The sequence below is a fragment of the Desmodus rotundus genome, chromosome 1 (genome assembly GCF_022682495.2).
Source record: "Desmodus rotundus isolate HL8 chromosome 1, HLdesRot8A.1, whole genome shotgun sequence".
Taxonomy (NCBI): Eukaryota; Metazoa; Chordata; class Mammalia; order Chiroptera; family Phyllostomidae; genus Desmodus; species Desmodus rotundus.
The window spans coordinates 25,422,862-25,441,971 of record NC_071387.1 but is presented as its reverse complement, the minus strand read 5'-3'; positions in this window follow the sequence as shown (position 1 = coordinate 25,441,971).

Below are 19,110 nucleotides of genomic sequence, written 5' to 3'. Positions count from 1 at the left end.
ATTCTCAGATGTTAAAGCAGTTATAAGCAAATTTCTGGTTTTATGCACTTTTACAGTTATATAAGAGAGAATAAATGTTCTGTAAACATCAGCACTTGGGTACATCGTAACTATAAATATCATTCCATCAAGAATTAAGGCACACTCAGAATACTAGTGGTAAAGATCTATAGCCATGTGTATTCTACCAATAGCCTGCATTTAATCCAAAAATCACTCATTTGGCATTACTGAAATACTACAGAAGAATAAGGAGTACTTCCACTTTGTTGGCAATTATGTGACATTTGATGACAGAATATTACCACCATCCTATTGAAAGAAATAAAAAAAGCACATGCAAATAATTGTTCACATATATTTTAAAAACTTCAATAGCTTATTTCTATCATTCAGAAATGTTGCAAGAGAAATGTGAAGGTATTTGATATTATATGGGAATTATTAAGATAATATTACTTTTTGTAAAGTTATTACAAAGTAAATATATATCCAGCTACCTATATTATAATAACCATTGTTTAAGGCTGAATATCATTCCCTTACAAAGAAATTTCAGATCAGTTTTAGCTAAGATTAGGAATTTACTAAGTCATAATTATTAACTAAACTAATTCAACTGTCTGGGTATCTCTATATATTTTTAAAATGAAGAGGTTATAGTGGATCAGTGTTTTATAACTGAAGTATATAACCTTGCCTCTGGGTTACAGAATTTGTTTGATAATCTATGACCAGTGTTTCAGTTTAAATGATAAGTTAAAATGCATTGAAATGAAATAGAGTAGACTAGAATGGGCAATAAAAGTATGGCACATGTGAATAAAGATAATTTTGATAATAAACATGTTCAGTATACATTTATGTATGTGTACTATGTTAAGAAAAAGTTTTGTCCTTATGGATGATGATCAAATTCCTCTGGCAAATGACTGACTTTTATAAAGACATAGATTCTTTTGAAAATCAGGTGAAACTTACGCATGTGCAACATTACCGTTCCAATAAATTATGATTCCCAAAAGGTCTCCCATGGATTAATCCCTTACTGAATTGAGAAACACTAGTCAGTTGACAATAGCCTATGTATGTTCTAATTGCTTTTTTTTTTTTTAGCTTTACATGTTCCAGTGATGATAATTTTGAAGTTATTAAATAGCTTACATTGGTGATAGTTTCCAGACAAAACCCATTAATTTTAATGAAAATAAAGGTGGAGAAAACCCTGTAATTCAGTTGGGATAGAATTAGGTTGATGGGATTACACAGGTTTAGGCTAATTGGGAAGGTAATGAACATGTGGCAGAAGTGAAGCAATAAATACATGGGGTCTAAAAGATGTGTACTGATGAGGAAATAAATTCAGGGCCAAGGCGGGCTGGTGAGAGGCCAGTGACCTTCATTTACTCAATATCTATGTATTACAGGTGATAAAGCAAGGACAAAAAGAGATTTTTAAAAATTCTCCCTTCTTGGAGCTTCTGTTCTAGTGGGACTAGGAGAAAAAGTTCATGGAAGATCATTTTTGTAGTTGAAAGCTGACAAGGCAGACAGAGAGATTTTAGTAAGGGGAATTTTATGGATACAGTACTATGAACCAGAGGAAGTTGAAATTTTGGTAACTTCAACAAGAAATGTAGGAAAAGGCATTGGAGTAGTGTTTGTTTGTAGACGCTTAACACATAGTTAAGAAAACAATGAAGAGATCTTGATATACTCAAACTACTATTTTTGCTTTAAGCATAACTTTAAAATCTCTCCTAAGAGTATAATTTCATTCTTGTCCAACAAGATTGAAAGTTAGACTGAACAAACCCCCCCCAGAATTCTAGGGTAACCTAAATATTACTTTGGAGAAAAGACAACATAATTAATTATCCATCTGACTGAAAGAAAAATCCATATCTATTTTAAAAACTAGATGAACCAAAAAAATTGGCTAAAATAAAAATGTTCAAACCATGTCCCCAGATTGTGTGGTCACATGTGTAATTTTCAAATAATAAATACATTTGTAAACAATTTGAACCCTCTGTATGACTTTCACATAGTCTGTTAATACACAGATCTGCAGACAAAAAAACATTTGCATCACAATAAGCATTGTTTGAATTTTTCAATAATGCCATCAAAATGGTCCAGTTAATGGGAAAAATTTGAAAATTAGTTTCCAACTTCCAGAAAATATTCTCATGCTACATAAATATGCCATGAGTATTTTCTTTATATACTATTATATTTTAAAATTTTAATATAAAATGAAAACTCTAGTAGTTTCAGCAAAAATGATTTCATTTTATAAATCCGAACTAGAAAAATCACAACTTTGGAACAATTAGACATCTGTTGTACTGTTTGTCTTCTCATTATATTCCTTTTTGAAAAGTTAACTGCAGGAATTTACATATTAGATATAACACACTTCATCATATGTAATTATTTTAGCATTTTATTGAATTCCATGACAATTTTAGAATAACGAATGACAACTTTCGCACTTGAGAACAATATAAGTGAATGACTGGTGTTTCACAAAAATAAACAACTATTATATACCTATAATCATTCTATTTTTCATCTTTCAATAAAGATATGCTAAACACATACCTTTGTCAACCCTTACCTACTGTGTAAAATGACTTCTTACATTTTATATTAGAATGGTTTGTGTGTTTATTTTTGCGTGCAAACTATCATCTGCTGCGTGGGCGGAAACAATATCTTTTAAGTCATTTTTTATTGATGGTGAAATACATACACAAACCAAAGTGCTTCTTTTACTTTTACTCAGCACTCACCCTAATGGAATCAGCACGGTCATTGTGTCTGGGGCAGATTGTTGAACATTAGATGAAAAATAAGAAGAAGGAAAACTATTATCCTTATACACTATATGCAGTTCATCATAATTTATGTCTTGTCCTATAGAGTCTCAATTTATTCTGTTTCATAACTTTGTAGATAATGTGTCCAAATTACAAAAATATTAACTTTATAGTGCCTAATGATTAACTTAAGTCAAGTACTGAACCTAAATAAACTCAGATGGTTAGAAGGTTTGTAAATAGTTACTTTCTCCATTCTCTTCTCAGAACATCCTCAAGGCAGAGTAGTTTTCAAGGCTCTACACTGGACTACAGCCAGAATAATCTCTTATAAGTCAAACCATCACACCTTTTTAAAATTTTCCCATGACTCTTACTTAGCTATTGGAGGGTTGATAAGAAATCCCTCCTGCTCTCTTTACGTTATATTGGTTTTGACAATTTGTTCATTGCTTATAACATGAATGAAAGCAGAACATAACATTCAATATTAAAAATTATGATATTATCAAATATGTGGAATTTAACCCATTCACTGCTAATTTGCATGTCTCTGTGTGTGTATCTTAAGTATTCATTGCCTAGGTTACAGTTATCCTTTTTCACACACATATAGAACTGAAGAGAAAAGCACTCCCAACCATGACTTTTTGCTTCAGCAAAAATGTCGATTCAATAGAAAGGAATTTTAAAAAGAACACCAAGCCCAATCCTTTTATTTACACACAGGAACACTGAAACTGAGAAAAGTGCCTCGTCTGCGTCCCGTACAGTGTGAGAGTCACTAGGTGGGAACTCCTGACTCCCCTCCCAGCACTCTTTCCTTTTATTATTGTGTTTTGTTCTATTTCTAAACTGTGCACTTGCTTCCTCTTCTACCATTAGCTAAATTTCTTTTCTTTGCATACAAACATTAGCCAAAACTTAACTCTTTTCTAAATCCCAACTTCATCTTCTGACAACTTTTCCTTTCTTTCAGTTGTTCCACAACAGACTACTTCTGTTTCTCCTGTATTCCTTGATATTTCATACTTCTGTGGCTACATAGATACCCATATAGTTCTCACCTCTTGAGAACTGCATTAAATATTAACTCCCCATAAAACATTACTCTCTGAATTCTCTGGGCAAGCTTGTTTCTCTGTGATCACGTAATCCTTCAAACTTGCTTCTGCAAATAGAGAGCTTATGAATTATATGTACAGTCAGTAGAAGAACTGATTCTGGAACCAAAATGCTTAGGTAGGTAGGCACAGCTCCTCAGTCTGCAATTTATTTATGTGTTGCCCTTGGGAATCAAGCTAATAATAAGAATAAAAATAGAAACAATTTAATTAAATGAATTAGTAGATAAAAGTTTAGATAAATCTTTGATAACTTTTATTTTTACTTTTGTTATAATATTTCCTCAAGTTTATTTGAAGTTTTTTGCTTACATGTTTCTCTATATTAATATATTCAAAAATTTAATGTAATGCTCATGTCTGCATACATAAATAGGACAATTCCTGATATCTCATAGAAGTTTATTACATGTTTGTTGTGTGAGCTTATAACAAATGATCTAGCCCCAAAGTGGTTTGTCTAGAATTCCATATTCACAAATACAATGTTTTGACATTCATAGTACAAAAGGTACTTGGATTTGACAGATATTTGCATTTGTAGAACAATCCCCAAACAAATTAAACAGATGTATATTAATACCAGAGTTGAAAGGAGTAGTTTGGAAAATTTTTTTTTTAGCTAAAATCAGTTCTCAAGGCAATTTGTGTTATACTATTGTAGTCGTTTTTATCACAGTTTTCCTGTACTTGGCACTGAAGAACAGCCAACATTTGCATGTATTATATTTTCACATATTATATGTGTTCTAAGTGTTACTTTGCTTATTTTTATGATTGTCACTTAGGTAAGCAAAAGAAAAAATCTTTCTAAGGGGGAAAAAATTGAAGCTAAGTAAATTTACAAGCAAGGGAAAGGAAGAAAAGCAAACTTGTAACCATTCAGCTTAGATGATTTTCCAAATGGAAAAATGATTATGGACAAATGCCATTGATGATAACTATTTATTCAATTTAGTTTGCATTCTCTTGGTTGCAATAGAAATATAAAATTTATTAAGGTTAAAGTGAAATTTCTTATCTCTATTTTATTTCCCTAAATTAATCCTTAGGAAATAGTATTCCAGATTGAGTGGATTTTGAATGTGGACTTTTATTTTCATGCAGGAGAAGAAAGGCACATTACCATTTTTCTACAAAAAAAAAGACGATCTGATTTGTCATTACTGATATATCTTTACACATATGACTCCCTCTACTCCAACAATCTCTGATAACAAGATTAAATATTTATTTTAAAATTGATCAAATCATGGCAGTATGCCTAAAGTAATAGTTTTCACAGTGTGGTCACCTGAACAGGAGCATTATTTTCACCTTGGAACTTGTTAGAAAAGCAAACTCAGAAGCTCTGCCAAAGAGCCATAAAATCGAAACTCTTAAGTCCCCCAAATCAGCATTTAACAAGCCCTCTGAGTGACTCTGACACATGTTAAATAATTACTCCCAAATAAAAAGACGAACATTTGTACCAGAATTAAGTGGAGAAGAGTAGATGTACATACGGAGCACACTAAACCTCTGTTGAAGCTATCTGAAGTTGTTGCAGATAATCAATTAACTTTCTTCATACCTACAGATAAAAATTTGAGTACAACGATAGTTATATATTTGGATAGTATGAATATTTTAATAATGTTCATTCTTCTTATAAACACACAGAATATTTTTATAAACAAACAGAATAACAGCTTCCACTTATTTATATCATCTTCAATTTCTTCAGTATCTTATAATTTTAGAATATAGGTATTTTATCTCCTCTGTTAAGTTTATTCATAGGTACTTTTTAATTTAATTGTAAATGAGATTGATTTCTTAGTTTTCCTTTCTGATAGCTCATTATGGCTGTATAAAATGCAAATGATTTCTGAATGTTAATTTTGTTTTCTGCTTTGAATATGTCATGCCAATCCTTTCTCTCCTGAAATGCTTCTTGAGAAATCAACTGACAGTCTTTTGGGAGCTCCCTCATAGTGTTTCTGTAGCTCCCTTGTACAGTGTCTCCTTGTCTTTAAACTTTGGCATTTTAATTCTGATATGTCTGGGTGTTGGCCTCTATGGGTGCATCTTGTTTGAGACTTTCTCTACTTCTTGTACTTGTATGTCTATTACATTCACAAAGTTAGGGAAGTTTCTCAATCATTATTTCTTCAAATATGTTCTCAATCCTTTGTTTTCTTCTCTAGTCTTTCTGGTACCCCTATGAACATTGATTATGCTTGACACTGCTTTAGAGGTCCCTTAAACTAGCTTAATATTTTCTTTTTTTTTCTTTTGCTGTTCTGATTTTTTTTTGCCACCCTGTCTTCCAAATTGCTGATTTGATCCCCTGCTTCATCTCACCTGTGTTTTCTTCTAGTGTATTCTTCATTTCAGTATTATATTATTCATTTCTGACTGGTTCTCTTTGGTGGTTTCTATTTCCTTTTTTATGATTACTATCACTTTGCTTAAGTTATCTCTGAGTTCATCCATTCTGCTCATAAGTTCCTTGAGCATCCTTATAACTATTGTTTTGAACTCTATATCTGGTAGATTGCTTGCCTCCGTTTCACTTAGTTATTTTTCTGGGGATTTATCCTGTTATTTCATTTGGAGCATGTTTGTTTGTCTCCCCACTTTGGCTGCCTCTCTGTGTTCATTTCTGTGTGTCAGGGAAATCTACTATGTCTCCCAGTATTGGTATGGGAGACATAGTAGATTTCTTATGTAGTAGATGTCTTACAGGGCTAGCAGTACAGTCTCTCTGATCACCAGAGTTAGGTGTTCTAGGTATGTCCGTTGTGTGGCTTATACTAACTGTCTTGTTGGAGTTGAATCTTGATGCCCATCCATGGATGGGGTTCACCCTCAGGCTGGCTGACTATGAGGACTAAACGCAACTACAATGTACTAACTGCTACGCAGGGGCTCACCCTGTGAAGCACAACTTGCCCTAGCAGTGTCTGCTACCTGCCCAAATCTCCCTTTGAGTGTGCTGCTAACAGAGCTACTTGGGTCATGCTCTGATATGGTCTGAAGACTGCCACTGGGTGTATTGATTCTGGAACTTTTGGGGAAGGAGTTTGGTGCAGGTCAATATCAGGTGCTGCATATGACTAGACCTATGCTACCTGTTTGGAGCTATAAATTTTAAAAAAAAATTAAAAATTGTTCAAGTACAGTTTTCTGCCTTTCCCCCCACACCAACCCAACCCCCCAGCCGTCCTCACCTCCCTCCCATTTCCACCCTCCCATTATTGTCTATGTGTCCTTTATAATTATTCCTACAAACCCTTCACCCTTTGGAGCTATAAACTGATCCACAGTATGTGGCTTCCTCAGCTGGACCTGGGTACATGTTGGAGAGTCCAAGTTGCATTCCAAGGCTGCCTTCCACTATTTGCAGTGGCAGGTCAGTACAAATCCTAAGGCACCCTGAGATCCTCCTTTGCCTGACAGCTGTCTTTTAGACTCAATCTCTGAAAGAGCCTCTGGTTTATGTGAGTTTTGTGAGGTAAGTTCTTAGCAAGTCACCATTTTTTAGCCTAATGAACTCTGTGGCCTCACCCTGAGGACTCCCTGAGACTTCACCCCACCACAAAGTTCCACAGGTCCTTGGTGGGTGGCAGCTGGCCTTATTGTATTCTGAGACTTTTGCTGAGTGACCTCAGATCTAGCACTGGCACCAAGTTTCAATTTGTGACACCACTGGAAAACACCACTAGCTCCTACCTGGTGACTCACTGAGAACTTGCTTCCTGTAACTCATGTACCACCAGTGGCTTTTTGAATGACTAAGCCTAATATGCAGCTGGCAGGTACAGACAGATCTTGGGATGCTGTGGGCCTTTGCTAATAGCCCACAGGCTCAATGCTGGTGGAAGTCAACACTGGTATGCAGCCTGGCCCCTCCCAGGTGCACCCATGCTTAGTAGAGGTAGCCACAAACTGTAGACTGCTTTGTAGCCCAAAACAGACAGCCCTAGGAATAAATTTAACCAAGGAGGTAAAAAACCTATACTCAAAAATTATAAGACATTGGAAAACAAATTGAAGGAGATAGAAATAAATAAAAGTAGAGGCCATGCTCATGCATACAAAGAATTAAGATCATTAAAATGTCCATACTACCCAAAGCAATGTATAGATTCAAAACAATTCCTATCAAAATACCAACAGTATATTTCACAGTGTAGAACCAATAATCCTAAAATTTTTATGGAACCACAAAAGACCCTGAATAACCTTAGCAATGTGAGAAGAAAGAACAAAATTGGAGGCATCATACTACCTGATATCAAACTATACTACAAGGCCATAGTAATCAAAACAGCATGGTACTGGCATAAAAACAGACACATAGATCTATGGAACAGAGTAGAGAGCTCAGAAATCAACCCATGCCTATATGGTGAATTAATTAATATTTGACAAAGGAGGCAAGATCATACAGTGGGGTAAAGATTGTCTACTCAATAAATGATGCTGGGAAAATTGACAGATACCCCCCCCAAAAAATTAAAGTGGACCACCTTATTATACCATATACAGAAGTAAACTCAAAATGGATAAAAGACTTAAATGTAAGACTTAAAACAATAAAACTCCTAGAAGAAAATATAGGCAGTAAAATCTGACATTTCTTTTAGCAATATTATTCTGATGTACCTCCTTGGGTAAGAGAGAGAAAAGAAAAGTTAAATAGAACTACGTCAAACCAAAAATGTTTGCACAGCAAAGAAATCATCAACAAAACAAAACAACCTACTCAGTGGGGTAAGATATTTGCAAAGATACATCTGATAAGGGGTTAATATCCAAAATTTATGAAGAATTTATATTACTCAACACCAAGAAAACAAATAATCCAATTAAAAACTGGGCAGATGACCTGAATAGACACTTCTCCAAAGTGGACATACAGATGGCCAGTAGACATATGAAATGATGCTCACCATCACTAATCATTAGAGAAATGTGCATTAAAACCACAATGAGATATCACTTCTCACCTGTCAGATTGGCTGTTATTGATAAATCAGGAAACAACGAGTGTTGGTGAGGATGTGGAGAAAAGGCAACTCTCATGGACTGTTGGCAGGAATGCAGATTGTTGGCAGCCACTAAGGAAAACAGTATGGAGTTTCCTCATAAAATTAAAATTGGGATGGCCTTAGGACCCAGCAATTCAGCTTCTGGGTATACATCCAAAAAAATCCAAAACACTTACTCAAAAGAGTATATTCGCCTTGATGTTCATTGTCAGCATTATTTATAATGGCCAACATACGGGAGCAACCCAAGTGCCCAGCAGAAGAGGAGCCATAAAAAAGAGGTGGTACATGGACTATACAATGGACTATTTCTCAGCCTCTAAAAAAAAGAAATATTACCATTTGCAACAGCATTGATGGACCTAGAGGGTATTATGCTTAGTGAAATAAGTCTGACAAAGAAGTACAAATACCATATGATATCTCTTACATGTGTCATCTAAAAGAACAAAATAAATAAACAAAATTAACAGACTCAGACATAGAGAGTGGACAGGTGGTTGCTATAGCAAGGGGAGGGGGGCAGGGCGGTGGGCGGTAGAGATTAAAAAGTACAAAGTAGAAGTTACAAAACAGTCACAGGGGTGTAAAAGTATAGCATTGGGAGCATGGTCAATAATCACATGGTAACTATATAAGATGCGAGTTGGGTACTGAAATGCTGGGGGAAGACTTTGTAAGGTATATGATTCTCTAACCACTATGCTGTGTACCTGAAACCAATAGAAAATTATATTGAAAATGAACTGTCATTGAAAAGAAAAAAAAAGAATGGTGAGATCTTTTATGTACTGATTTAAGTTAGATAACATTTTGAAAATAGCTTTTCCAAAAGTAACATCTTGATTTCTTGAATATGTCAAAATTTGCCATGCCTGAAAAAAATCAATCATTAAATATATATTTTATGAGGCTAGTTTAACCCTTACTTTGCAGATGTGTAAAAAGAGGGTAGGCAAGCCAAAACTAACTGCTTCTATCAAGTTCTAAGTAGTGTTTTCAGGTAGACAGTATGACTAATACATTTGATGTCTTATTCAATAATTTATTTGACATCAGATGTATTAGTCACAAATGTTTACTTTACTTCCGGCACTAGGTAAGAGGCAGATCTCTCCTGATGCTTCCTGAACAGATGAAATCAACTTAAAGAAAGGAAATTCTTGACAGCCACAAACAGGCCCACCTCTTGAATTTTTAAAATCCCTGTGGACTGGAGGCAGGTAGTTTCTAACAGAGTATAAGGTACCCTCAGGTTTTACATATAGACCTACTGGTGATATAGAGCTAGTGATGCTTTTGCATCGGTCATTATATGAAGCAGAATAATACTGTAGTTGCTTCTTACTGATAATATATCTTTATTTACATGTTCACATTTAATGTGGAAATTCAAAGTTTACTTCAATATTTAAATGAAGTTATACCTTCAAAGCCACTGACACATTCTGAAACCCATTAAGACTTTTTGGTGGAAGGAAGTAAACTTGGCAATATTTCTTGTAACTTCTCAACACATTCATACACACACATGTGTATGTATGTACTTATATATCCATATATTTTTAAAAATAATACTTAGTCACACTTGCCACCAAATAAACCTTTTTAAAACCCAGAAATAAAAATATCTTACAAAAAAACCACACATACAAATAGAAACAGATATGAGTTGGTGCTACTACAGCTTACACATTGTAAGTTGTTCTTGAACCCTGCCATCAAAATAAAGCCAGAGCCAGAAATAAACTACCCAGGTATAAAATGGAGTTGAAGTGGTACAAACATCCAGTTCTGTGGTTGAAACTACCAGTTACAGAGGATTGAGGCTGACATAAACAAGATCTAAAGCAAAACTAGAAGGTTGTCCATTCCAGTGCAAGAAGACCAAGCCTAGACAGCTACATAAGGACTGAGTGGGAGTTCTGTCCCATAGGAGCTATGCAAATGTGCCTGGAGACTCCAGTAACTTAAAAAAGAAAACACTGATTAAACTCAAGAAAAACTATAACAAAAATCACAAGCATGTAATGCAAGCTCTGTTTGAACAAGATATGTTACTTTGTAAAAAATTATTATATTAGAAAGATCTAATTTTTTACCCAAACTTTGGATTATGTAGGAGACAATCTTAATCAGTAAATATTTCAAATTACTTTAACCTGTAATGACTCTTCACTTTGCTCTCTGGAGAGTGATTTTATACCAAGCTCAATTCTGCATTTTTTGTAGTATTCTCATTACATCACTTTAACTTTTTGCAGTTTTACAAACCACCTTTGTGATTCAGATATACCTACATATTTAACACTAGCCTCTATTTATATTAGACATTTGAGTGAATCTATGGGAGTTCAGAGTTTAAAAGTAATACTGACATCCTGGGCATTCTCCCCGGTACCAAGAGACCCTTTGACCTTAAAGAGGCTTTTGCGTATTGATTGGCTAATGTGTATGAAGGGACCATGAGATCCCAAGACATAGCTTTGGTGAGCACACTCCTGAGAAAGTGGGTTCAGATAACATTTGCAAATCATCTCTTTTTTAAAGATTTTATTTTTAAAATATTTTTAGTGAGAGAGGAAAGGAGGAAAAAAGGAATAGAAACATCGATGTGAGAGAGAAACATCGATCAGTTGCCTGTCAACCATACCTGCAACCCAGATACATACCCTGACTGGGAATTGAACTGGAGACCTTTTGCTTTGTGGAATGACGCCCAACCAACTGAGCCACAATGGGTCAGGACACAAAATCATCTCTTCTACCTTTCCATATAACATTTTCACCAAAAATTATGAAATGTGGATTGCTACGGTTTTATGAAGCATCATTAAATAAGAGAGACTGTAAACATCATTTGCCTACACTGGGCAGGAAATCATAACTGTACTATGCACAATAGTATCAATAGATACTCCTGCTTATGTCTAATCTTTCCGTATTATGGAAATGTTAAATCCCTTATTTGCATGTATAATTCAAAATTTAATTTCTCTGTGTCTTTTCAGATTCTTTCCCTTCATTTTCTTAGTTCATTAATATTTTTACTCTGTACTGTGAATTCCGGTGACTTATGACCAGTTGGTGCCTCTCTGTGTACTTACATGATCATTGATTATTGAAAATTCTTACTCTCACCTTTATAGGTTCATAAACCAAGTAATCACATCATGTGATATATAAGTAAAGACTACAGAATAAAACAAATTAGTGTTTAAAAGGATATGATTGAAATTATAAAAATTTTGGTTTAGATCATATTCTTCTTTAACCTCTGCAGGAACTGGGGCAAGAATACAGATAAAAACCCACATGTCATATGTCTAAATAAGTAACTTGTAAATCAAGTTAAGACTATGACTTAGCTGGAATTCTTACTAAGGGCTGCATTTATTTTTCCTGTGATCCAAGAGCTGATTCTGTGATTTTTCTCATTCACCACTCCACATTTCTCTACTCTACACTGCTAAGTTCTTTGGAGATGTAGGCACACACAAATACACACACACACACTCCACATACAAGCTCAATCAGCCCTCGTCCTCTGGTTTGGGGCACATTTGGTTTAAGGTTTCTCTCTCCTGAGTTTTGTTTACTCAATTACTCATTGAACTTTCAAAACACTCATGCAAGAACAAAATGAAAATAAAGGTTTTGAATTTCTGTTAGTGATCTGGAGACTCTTCTAAGTACAATGTTCTATTTTTTTGAGAGAAAAAAATTATGACAAGTTTTGTAATATTAAATGTACATATGCAACATGTAAGATGACTATACCTATGTGGAAGAGAAAATAGAGATATAAAATATTTTACAGGCACAGAAATTATTAAAGCATCACATTTAAAAAGGTTGTTTTATCAAAATGTTTTAAACATTGTTATTTTAATTTGCAATTTGATTGAGTTGATTGTTTGTTTGTGATATGAATACTTCTCCATAGTGTTGATTTTTTTTATGCAGTGTTTTAAATTCAGGCTTAACAACTATATATGCCATGTTCTATTAATATTTTCAATATCCCTCAATGTTTCTGCATTCATTAATTGGATTTCATCTCTAAGGAAGCACTGTCTCTTCTCTCCCCTTTTATTTATTTATGTATCCAACTATTTATGGACTCATGAATATTCATTTTATTTCATGGATTATAGTCAAACACAATTGTTATTTATCTTGTTGCTGAAATTGTTCCAGCTTTGGCTATTGAAAGTTCTGTCAGTTTGGCTCCTGTGTGCTTTAAACCTATTCCCACTCTTTTTACCCAGCAGCTCAGTTTTATTTTATTCATGCAGAAGTTACAAGATAATAAGTACAGAAAATAAATAAAACTATTTACAGTGTAATTTCAATTTCATAAGTAATTGTGTAGATAAACTATATTCCATGATTAATAAATGTGTTGATTAAAATTTTAAACTCATTTTTACAAACTATATATCATGATTTCAAAGCTTTGATCTCCAAGAGGTAGAAAAAAGAACAAATTTTATTATGAATATTTTCATATTTTTATATTATTTCTAATGTAAGTTTTGATTTTACAGTACAAAAGAATATTTTTAATTGAAAATAAGTACTAGCCTCTGGATAAGGGTAAATCTTTTTCTTCAGTGTGACTTCTTGAATTTGACATGCCTAGGGGACACTTTCAAAGATAAATAAATTATTATATAAAACCAACAGTGAGTTTCTGTTAATATTTTGCTTTCTAAAACAAGGAACCAGGGCTCCTTGGAGAGAGCTTGGTTTTAAAGCCAGGGCAAGGGAAGTGTTGATAAGCTTAGAGCAACCTGTGGTACGGAAAGAAAGCAGATGCTCAAGTGACAGGATGGGGTGTATTGAAAGCACATACTGTGGGGAATTTTACAAAAACAACAGCCCAGTACTTTTTAGAAGTGTCAAGGTTATGAACGTCATGAAAAGATAGAGAGACAGTCACATATTTGGAGAAGGCAGCATGAATCCTGGGCTGGAGAACACAATCCGGGAACCAGAAAAACACATGTGAAAAAACTGATAAATAGGAACATAGTTGATAGTTAACTTAATAATATTGTACCGATATTAATTTCTTAGTTTTGGGGGTTGTACATGAAGCTAACTTCAGTTTTGGTCAAGATATAAGGTCCTAACATCAGGGGAATTTTGGTGAAGGTTACAGGGAAATCTTTATTATTTTGCAATGTGTTGGCAATTCTAAAATTAGTTTAAAATAAAAATGTTAAGCAAATATATAAATTCAATTATGACTTTCTCATGACCTGGGATATTAAAAGAATTTTTTTTAATTTACAAGCAACTGGTGACTTTTCAGATATCTTGTTATGATTTATAGTTTAATTCCATTATGACCCAAAAATGTACTTTGTATTACAGATTTTTAAGATTGTTTTTATGGCTAATGCAATGTTCTATTTTTATAAAAAACTATATCTGAAAACTTGAAAAGAGTAAGTATTCTATTGTTGGATTAAATGCATGGATGGAACTGGAGAGCATTATGTTAAGTAAATAAGCCAGGCAGTAAAAGACAAGTACAATATGATCTCATCTATAAATGGAACCTAATCAACGAAACAAACAAGCAAGCAAAATATAATCAGAGACACTGAAATAAAAAACAAAGGTTAGGAGCTCCTTCTTTCTTTTTGCTGCATAGTAGGGGGAAAGTGGAGACAACTGTACTTGAACAACAATTTTATAAAAACACCAAAAACAAAACTGACAGTAACCAGAGGAGAGGAGGGAGAAGGATAATGGGGAAAAACAGGGAAAGGGTCATCAAGGAACATGTGTAAAGGACACATGGACAAAGCCAAAGAGGGTATGTTCAAGGGTGGGAGGTAGGAATGGGTGGGGTGGGGGGACGTGGTGGGGAGAAAATGGAGACAACTGTACTTGAACAACAGTAAAAAAAAAGTAAAAGAAAAAAAGAAAAACAAGAAAATTTGTGAAATAAATTTCTGAAAACAATTCTAAAAAAATAAGTATTTTAAATGTAAATTAGGGTAAGTTGCTTGATAGTGTGTTGGGTCTTCTTTATTTTTAGTGTTTTTTAAATCTATTTTTCCTATTGATTATTAAGAGTGGTAAAGGTCCAACTATAATTTCAGATTTGTCTATTTCTCCTTTTAGTTTTGTCAGTTTTTGCTTCATATAATGTAAATTCTAGTTTTAGGTACAAAAACCATTTAAGAATGTCATGTCTTCTTGATGAATCGACTCCTTTATTTTTATGCATTATTTCATTTATCTCTGGTTACATTTCTTGCTCTGATGCCTAGTTTGTACAATGTTCGTATAGTCACTCCAGTTTTCTCCTATTTTCTTCTAATCACTTATATATTTTTCCTTTTATTCCTTTTAACATATCTAAGGCCTGTATAATTTTTGATGAAAAGTTTGCTATACTTCTTATTTTCATTCTTAGGTATGTTACATTTCACTTTTTAGGTCTGCCCTTTCTCCAGTGTTCCTAATCATTAAAAATCTGAAAAATGCAATTTAAGGCAACAGTGATACACAATCACATACCTTCAATCCAGCTAAAATTCAATCTTGAGAAAGGAAATGTTATGTGTAATCAAGCTGAATGAGACTAAATGAACTTAGTATAAACTTTACTATCAATAAAACTTTATTTTTTTAATCTGTTAAAAAGACAAAGTTTTCCCAGCTATTGATATGCTCTTAATAAGAGATTATAAAGAGAGCAACAATAAAAAAAATTCATAGTAGTATGGTGAGTACTTCATAAGGTATATAAATGTTGAATGATTGTACACCTGAAACTGGTATGATATTGTATATTAACTATATTTTAATAAAAATAAGTAAATAAAAATAAAATAATGTATGATAACCAATGTTGTGAAAATGTGCAGGAACAGGTGCTCTCACACACTGCCAGGGACACAGGCACTTTGGAAAATGTTTGGCATTGTCTGAAGTTCAACATCACTATACCCTATGACCAAGTACTCTTTTTAAATCCTCACCTCCCATGTCCCCCCTCTTTGGAAACCGTCAGATTGTTCTCTATATCAATGGGTCTGTTTCTATTTTGTTTTGTTTTTTAATTTGCATGTGTAAGTGATGACATACAGTATTTGTCTTTCTCTGTCTGACTTATTTCACTTGGCATAATACCCTCTAGGTCCATCCAAGTTGTTTCAAATGGCAAGATTTAATTAATTTTTATTGCTGAATAGTATTCTATTGTATGTATGGAATACATATGTGTGTGTGTATCATATCTTCTTTATACACTCACCTCTTGAGAGACACTTAGATTGCTTCCATATCTGCTATTACTAGTCATGTTGCAGTAAACATAGGGGGGCATATATCTTAATGAATTAGTGTTTTTGATTTCTTTGCACAAGTGTCCAGAAATGGAATTGCGAAATTACATGGCTGCTCTATTTTTCCATAGTGGCTGCAGTAATTTACAGACCCACCAACAGTGTACAAAGGTTCACTTATCTCCACATCCTCACCAGTACTTGTTATTTGTTGATTTATTGATCATGATAGCCATTTTGAGAGTTGTAAGTTGATATATCATTGTGGTTATAATTTACATACCCCTGATGATTTGGCCAAGTACCTTAAAAATGTTATTTATATACCAGTATGTATGATTATCTCTGGAAAAATACATATGTAAAATTACTCACAATGAAGTAATTTTTAATAGTTAAAAATTGGAGGTAAATAAATTCTCAATTATAAAATATATAAGTCAATTGTATATACCTATAATGTTCATAGTACCAAAATAATGTTTATATATAGAAATTATAAATAAACCACAAATATATGCAACTATAAATATGAAAATATATACTGAAAGAAGCCACATATGAAAAAATAATATTGTATACTATTCACATAAATTTAAAAAATAGACAAAACCCATACTGTTATAAGACAGATTAGTGGTCACCTATGGGTTGGGCATAAAGGAAAGTAAATTGAACAGGTCATAGGTTACTAGTAAGGATCTATTTACAACTCAGATATTTGTCAACAGTTTTGTTCATTTTACAATACCTTATCACACTGATAGTTTACAATTTCTTTACATTTAAAACTAATCAAAATTAAGAACTAGATATTTGCACAATTTTGTGGTTAAGTTTTATAACAATGACCCAAACCATCACACTATACAATGTGTACTAGAATGCATTATTATTTTACTTATGCACTTACGTACTGATGTTTGGCTTCTTCAATCCTGTATACAACATGGAGAAAGATAAAGAAACTGGTGATATATGGATGGATAAATAGATAAGTTAATACAAATCATACATACATACATATATACAGGCCTACATACATAAATATGTGAATCACTGACACCATTACAAGCTTAAGAATCTATTTTAGTTACATGGAGATTTTATGGAGAAAATTATGTACCATAGTCTAAGATTGGTAACATATTACAAAGTGTTAGGAAATACCTTTGTGAATATCAAAGCCCAAATGTTCTTACTTTTTACTGTTATTATAAGAAATGAGTTAATATACACAAATTACTTTATAACCTGTAAAACATTAAAAATTCTTTATATATATTATCTTTATTTTCAACTTATACATATAAGTATAATATTTATGTTTGAGAACATGGTTACTAAGCTCAATGGCTTTTCAAAAACAAAAATGCTTGCATACGAGTTATGATAATGTTGCTAGTGGGTAGACATTGGCAAAATATTAGATTATAAAAATAACATACCTGAAGCTGAAATATTCCTAATAAGCTACACATGCTAAAGCAGACCTTTACTCTAATTTTGGCCTTTTAGGTAGGCAAACTTCTAAGAATGACCCCAGTGACCTTTCCTTTTGAGTCTAGGTGGGACTTGTGAATATGAAGAGACCATTCCCATGGTTGTGCTATGTTATGAAGTACAGGAGACTTTAAAATGAAGAGATTATCTAGATGGGACTAATCTAATCACTTAAGCCTTTAGAAGACGATTTTTCCTCAGCTCATAGCAGCACAGGAAGGCATAACAATGACAGAAATTTAAACTATGGGAAGGACTCAATGAAACCTTGCTGGTTGAAGACAGGTAACTTGAGAAGTAATATGGGCAGCCTCTAGAAGCAGACAGCAGCCCATGGCTGACGCTGACAGCAAACAAGAAAAGAGAGGCATCAAAGCCAATGCCACAGGGAACTGGAATTTGCCAACTGAAATGTCAGTTGAAAATATTCTTCCTGAGAGCCTCGAGATGAGAGCCCAGCTAAGTCAACAAATCCAGTTCAGTCTGTGAGATGCTGAGGAGAGGGTCCAGTTAATTTGCCTGAGATTCTGGACTACAGAATTAAGAGATTTTAAGTGTGTTTTTTTGTATACCACTAAGTTTGTGGTAATTTTTATGTAGCAATAGAAAAGTAGCATGGGTTTATTATTTAAAAAGAAGATCACTTGCACTCTAAGATCTTAATAGATCATAGACACTTAGTTAAGAATGACCGTAAGAGATTAACTCAAGAAACCATGGTGCAGAAGGCGAGCATCGTTGGCCGCCCTGTCATGACTTGGACCCTACTACACACTGATAGAAGAAATACATTGGGTACAAATACTTTCATAAACCAGGTATATACTATAAAATCCCATGTAAAATATTGTAGATTTAGGAATCATACTTCACTTATTATATCAGTACAGAAAAGCATCAGTGTTGATAGCGTTAAGTTAGTGGATAATGAAGCAATTACTGCAGAGAAACCTAAATTCCTAAATCACATTATGGGAGCCCCACCACACTAACCTGTCTAGAACTCACAGCATGGTCTGAGACGTGACAAAAACCCAAAAATCTTTCACTGAGAAAAACCACGGAGATTTTTGTAGTTTATCTCTAACAGTGGCTAAAGCTTAATAAATCTATTACTTAAGGGGAAGAATCAGTTGAAATTCCCTAAAGGGAGCTAAACAATGGCAACATGTCAAAACTACCCTGTATAGTATTTACTTTCATCTATTCGTGGGGTGGAGTGATGGGTGGAGTGCCAAATACCTAACTCAGGTCTTTAGAGACTGAGAGACTCACTGCTTAGGTAGATGATTTTAATAAACATCTAGCC